The following is a 6,325-nucleotide window of genomic DNA, read 5'->3' as shown; positions in this document are numbered from 1 at the left end:
CACCAAAGTCAAGGGTTTGGGTCCCCATACCAGCCAGCTGCCACAAACAAAATATAATCCTTTTGCCTCCATTGTGTACTAGCAGTACAATCTCCCTTTGGTGGTCAAGATTGATCATTTCAGCCATTAGAGTTACACCTTTTGCTGCTTATTGGTTTAGTGGCATAAGAAGCCCAGGTGGTAGTCTCATGTTAGGTCTTCCATCAGTGGAAACATTGTTAGGTCCTTGTTTGAAGCATCCCGTGGGAACTAAGACCTCCAAACCAGCAGAGCTCGAAATTACTGGGATGAGAAGTATAATCATGAGAACAGCCATTCCCACTTCTGCCCTGTGACTCCTGGACCCACATAATCTGGCTCAAAGCATATGCTGTAAGATAGAATTCTATCTTTTTTTGACCGGTAAGGGGATCGCAATCCTTGGCACGGTGTGGTCTGCACCATGCTCAGCCAGCGAGTGCATCGGCCATCCCTATATAGGATCCGAACTTGCAGCCTTGGTGCTACCAGCACTGCACTCTCCCGAGTGAGCCACGGGGCTGGCCCTAGAATTCTGTCCTTTACAGCAGTGTCTCCCAATTGTCGTTATAACTGAGTATTCAGTGAACCATTCCACCTTTCAATTAGACCAGCCACTTCTGAGTGTTGGATTATGTTAATTTCATGGGCAAGAGCTCACTGCAGCATTTCTTTTGCTGTGAAATTGATTTCTTGCTTAGAAGCAATGCTATGGGAAATGTCATAGTGATGGATAAGGCATCTTTGAGTGCATGGGTTGAATGGTGGTGCTGGCAGAAGCATTATGGGCAGGGAAGACAATTCATATTCAGAATACATGTCTATTCCAGTGGATGGATCTCTGCCCCTTTCATGATGGAAGAGGTCCAGTGTAAGCAACCTGCCACCAGGTAGATGGCTGTTACCCATAGGACTGGTGCCTCATTGCAATCTCAGTATTGGTCTCGGCTCTTGACATGTTAGGCACTTGGCAATAGTGCATGTCAGCCTTAATAAGGGGAAGCCCATGTTCTTGAGCCCGCACATAGCCTCTATCCCTGCATCTGTAGCCATACTATTCATGGGCCCACTGAGCAAGCAAGTGAAGTAGCTGAGGAATGAGGCTGACATAACCTCAGAGCACGTTATTTTTGCAACTTGATTAGTAAGATCCTCCTTGCTGTGGATGCCCTTTGGTAGGCATTAAGAAAGGACACAATTATCTCCACAGCCTGTGCTCATTATAAGAGGTTCATCCACAGAATACTCTTCCCTGACTTCCTTGTCACCAGCCTTCCAATCCTGTTTCTTTTGAGTCTCCAACTGTCTAGCCAAACCATTAGCAACTGCCCATGAATTTGTGTAGATCTGTACTTCTGGCCATCTCTTAGTTCAGACATAGTGGACAAAGGTACTACTTGAAGTTCTGCTCACTGGGAGGATTTTCTTTCACCAGTATACATCAGTGTCACCCTTGGGTTGAGCTATAGTGCTTCAGAAAAAGTGTGGTGTCCACTTTGGGAGGGAACCAAAATGTCATGTACACCCATTGTAAACCAGCCTGATTTTTTTTTTTTTCCCTTTCTTGGCCAAATGGATGTTAGGAACACCCCAGGAGGCCGTAGGTATGGGTTGAGGGAGAGGAGGCAATGAAACAGGAGTTGATGTTGAAAGAGTCTGAGCCACCTGCTCATGCAAGATATGCTACTTCTAACTTCCAGACCTGTTTGAGCAAGCTGAGTCTATTGTGTACCATTTCCAACTAATGATAGTTTGCTGCTATGCATGCCCAAGTTTATGACTACACAACACCCAAATTATGATGGGAAGCTCAGGCCACATGATCATTTGCTATCCCATGGTTAGGCATTCAGTCTCTTACAAGACACAGTAGTAAGTCAGAAACTTTCTTAAAAGGAGAATATTTACCATCAGAAGGGGATGTAGATTTGCTCCAAAATCCTAAAGGTCTGCCCTGTGATTCTCCTCCTGGTGCTTGAAAGAGGCTCCATACAATATGCTGTGATACTTTGACTGTCTTTGAAGCTGCTGGATGATAAGATCCACGTGGTAGAGCAGCTTGTATTGTAACTCAGACTCAATCCAGGGCCTTCTTTTGCTCTGGTCCCCATTCAAAAATGGAAATCTTACAGGTGACTCTGTAGTTGGGTTGAAGTAGCATACTCAAATATGGTGTATGTTGCCCTCAAAATCCAAAATGATGTACTGAAAATCATGTCTCTTTTTTCATGGTATACAGTGTGAGGTGCAGCAACTTAGCTTTCATTTTGGAGAGGGATATTTTAACAAGCTCCAAACAATTGAACCTCCAGAAACTTCACTGAAGTTAAGGGCTCTGAATTTTTGTGGAGTTTCTCTTTCACCCTCTAGTTTTTGTGTTTTTTACTAAGTACCTAAGGACATGACACTTCCTGCTTATCATTTCCAGCCAGCATAATGTCATCAATGTAGTGGGCCAATGTAATGTTTTGTGGAATATCATGATGACCAACGTCTCTGTAGACTATACCATGTGGCCCTGCCAGGTAAAAGCAAACTGCTTCTCATGGTTCTTGCAAACTGAATGGAACAAAAGGCATTAGGTCAATAACTGCATACCAAGTGCCAGGGGCATATTGATTTGCTCCAGTAAAGATACCTTATCTGGAAAATCAGCTGCCATATAGTTACCATCTCATTAAGGTGTGAACCTGATCCTCCCTAGTCATTTTCTGAGACCTATCTATCTTCTGCAGAAGCCAGTGTGGTAAGTTATATGGTGATGAGGTGGGTATCAACACCCTTACTTCTTTTAAGTTTTTGATGGTGGCATTAATCCCAGGGCAATTTCCTCAGGGTTGTGGTATTGCTTCTGGTTTACTTTCTTGATAGGGAGGGGAAGTTCCATGGCTTCCAATTATCCCTTTCTACCAATAATTGACTCTCAACACATGGATCAGAGAACCAATATGAAAATTCTTCCAATTGCTAATCACGTCTATTCCAATAATACATTTAGGAACTGGGGAAATAGCCACAGGGTGGGTCCATGGACCAACTTGGTCAACATAATTCATACCTGAGCTAAGACTCCTTCTACCACCTGACTGCTATAAGCTTTCATTTTGACTGGTGAGCCACGTTGGTGTTCTGGGTCCCCAGGAATTAGCATTAATTTAGAGCCAGTGTCTAGTAACCACCAAAAATATCTAGGCATTTCCTTTTCTCTAAAGAACAGCCACTTTAGCAAATGATTTTAGGTCCCTTAGGGAGAGGTTTGGAGGAAGATTTATAGTATGTACTGCAAAACAGTGTAGAGACCTACCTGTAGGGGATACAGCCTCCCCTTCTGTGAAGGTGTCCTGGTGTGTGAATTGACTTAGGTCTGGAATCTGGGTCAGAGGCTGTGACTCTCCACTGCAGTGACACAAGTTAGGTTTTTGCTACCAGACCTAAGTTTTTCCTGTTTTATACATCAAGCAATATTCTAGTAGGCTGCTCATATGATTTCATACCTGGAGACACATTGACTACCGAAGATCTCTGTAGGCTAAGGCATTCTGATTACCGATACATCCCTGCTGCCCTTTATAATAGATGTGCCCACCTTGTCTTTGGCAGTTAAGTCTTAATGCCAGTTAAATCTGGGATTACATCATCACCATTGAAAATCAGAGAGCCCGTATCAATGGCAGTGAGAAACTTGACAAGACTGTGAATACAACGGTCGTTGTTATTTAGCATTCCTGCAATCTAAATTTGTGCTTGAGTTTTATCAGTGTTATCCCTGTGATCACTAGAAATAAGAGATACTAGGGCTTTCATGGAAGCTCTCTGGTTCCTAGGCCATAATTTGAACCAAGAAGTAAAGGACCTGAACTTGTCATTTTCTTCCATAAGTGCTGAAGTTCATTAAACAAACAAACAACCCCCCCCAAAAACAACAACAACAAAAAAACCTATCCATACCACAGTCTTTATAGTCATTACTACTGCCATAATAGTCAATGTAGTATAAATTCAGGCTCCCAAGGTCCAGCTTCAGTAGGTACTTCATTACAATCTACTACAGGTGATAGCTTGATAGATTGATTAATTGTGATATTACTGCATGCAAAGGATTACTTGAATTTCATTTCCTATTGGCTCAGCACTGTGCTCAAGCCTAAGGTTGCAACCAAACAAATCTCCAAATCCCATTTTTGGGGGTCTATCCGTTGAGAACACTCCACTCCTGGTACCAGTTCTATATCAGTCATGGGCCAGTCAGGAGACAGAAACCACAAAGTCAGTCAAACAGGGAAAGTTTAATATAAAGAATTATTAACTATAACAAGGGACTGGTGTAATGGGGGATTGGCTTGTAAGCAATAAAGAGAACTCTAAAGAATACCGGGACAGCAGATATAGGGAGCAGCCGCTACTCTTTGGGGCTGAGATCCAGACCTCATTGGAGAGGATCTGACCAAGGTTCACTGGATGGCAGAGACATTTGTTGAGGCTGCAAAGCCACCCAGAGGGGTGCTGGGGAAGCCCTTCACAGGAGGTGCCATGCCAGTGGGATTCTACCATGAAGCTGTATGCATCGCTGGAGCCAGGCACTGCAGAAGCTGCATGCTACAAGAACCCAGTGCTGCAGAAGCCACGCACACTGCAAGAGCCTGCCTGGAGGAGCACACCAGAATCTAGAAGAAAAACCCTTCTTTCTCCTACAGGGTCCCTCTAGCATCCTCTACTGACAAAGCTTAACATTTTGCCAGTTTGCAAAGAGGAAACATTTACAGGGTCCATATTTATTATTGCAGAGCAGACAATAATAGGTGAATTTGGAGCTGAGGTGCAATAATTGATAACTGGTGTAGTATCTTGTCATGTTTAAGTTTTAGTTGTGATATCAAAGTTATCAATCTTCCTCTTGGCTTTTGCTTTTATACTGTTTCAGAAATCAGTTTGTGTGTGTGTATGCATTTAGATCTTCAATCCATTTGGAATTCATTGTGTGTGTTGCAAGGTGATGATTTAATTTACTCTGGATAGACTCAACCTTCTTCTTAATTGGAAAAGCCACATATATAAAAATTTATGTATGTATGTTTCTCTGATCTGTTTTATCCCATTTATCTATTTATTTATTGCTTTACCCAAGATAGATTTTCTTGTTTGAACAAAAAAAGACTTGGATTAGGACTTTACTAAGTCTGAGGAGGGCTTTCACATTTGTAGGAACAATGAAAAGAGATGATGGCATTCTCAAGTGGAACAAACAGAAACGAATGCCTTGTAGTTTATTTGGATTAATCTTTATTCAAATACTATGGGTTTTTTTACTTGTTAGTAAACACTACTAGCAGCAATACTCTCTTTTAAGTATCCTGCCTAACTAGTTACTCTAGAACTCATATTGAGAGGCTGCTGGTTGACCAGAGACAAGGGATAGCTTGTAGGAAATCCAAATCAACACTTACCTTTTAAAATCTAGGGCCAAACCCTACTTCATCTGGGACATTCAAGATGTAATCATCTCAGTCCTTCAACATTATCTTCCAAGTACTGATAAGAAAAATTAGACAAAAGGTTGTGATGGAATTTAGGGCCATTTTTATTCATTCAAATGCCTATAGAAATAAAACTTGGAAAAAGAAGATATGATTACCAATCAGATCTGAATAGGATTCTGGATGGAGCTGTTTAACTTGAGAAGCTGTAAGATGAGCATTTTCTGCCACACTGGGGTGAAAAACATTGTCAATTCTTTTTTGGTATCTAATAAGTACCTGTAATATTAAGCAGATATTGATGTTTTTAAAGAACATGGTGAATAATTCTTGTGCATCATGAAAAGTCTTTGCTATTAATGAGACCAGGATCATTGGTTCATTCTGGGTTAGGCCATTTAGTGTACCTTCTTATACATATTTTGCCACTAGTCATAAAGGGAACTGGTCAAGAAAGAATCCATCAATGGAAAGCTATTTCCAGCCAAGGAAGAAAAGACATTCTATATTTGGAATAACCTAAAAATTTATTAATATTTGATCATTTGTATTAGAGCAGTGCTAGTTTTTAGAAAATTATTTGTGTTCTTACATTCCAACCATGTATAAATTCCTCCTCAATCAGTATTTATCTGATTTTTCTCATAGGCTTTGCTTAAGAGGTCAGACCTTAGATATATTTGAAGAGCCTCCAACTAATTTGGTGCCTTTCCTGGCTCTCAGGCTTTTTGCTTGGGGTCTTTATACTGTCCACAAACCAACAGGCCCCCAAGACACTTCATTATCAGGTTCGTTTATTTAGTAGGGCAACGGCCAACAGACAAGTAGCCTTA

At 41.4% G+C, this 6,325-nt stretch overlaps 1 pseudogene; it reads right to left on the bottom strand.

Moving 5' to 3' along the window:
- Positions 1–2,521: 2,521 nt before the first annotated feature.
- The window catches only part of LOC103594223, a 45,081-nt pseudogene continuing 41,277 nt past the window's right edge, over positions 2,522–6,325 (bottom strand).

Source organism: Galeopterus variegatus, unplaced genomic scaffold (assembly GCF_000696425.1).
Source record: "Galeopterus variegatus unplaced genomic scaffold, G_variegatus-3.0.2 Scaffold1507, whole genome shotgun sequence".
Classification (NCBI taxonomy): Eukaryota; Metazoa; Chordata; class Mammalia; order Dermoptera; family Cynocephalidae; genus Galeopterus; species Galeopterus variegatus.
Note: the sequence above shows the minus strand (reverse complement) of the source record. Positions and strands in the feature narration are given on the sequence as shown.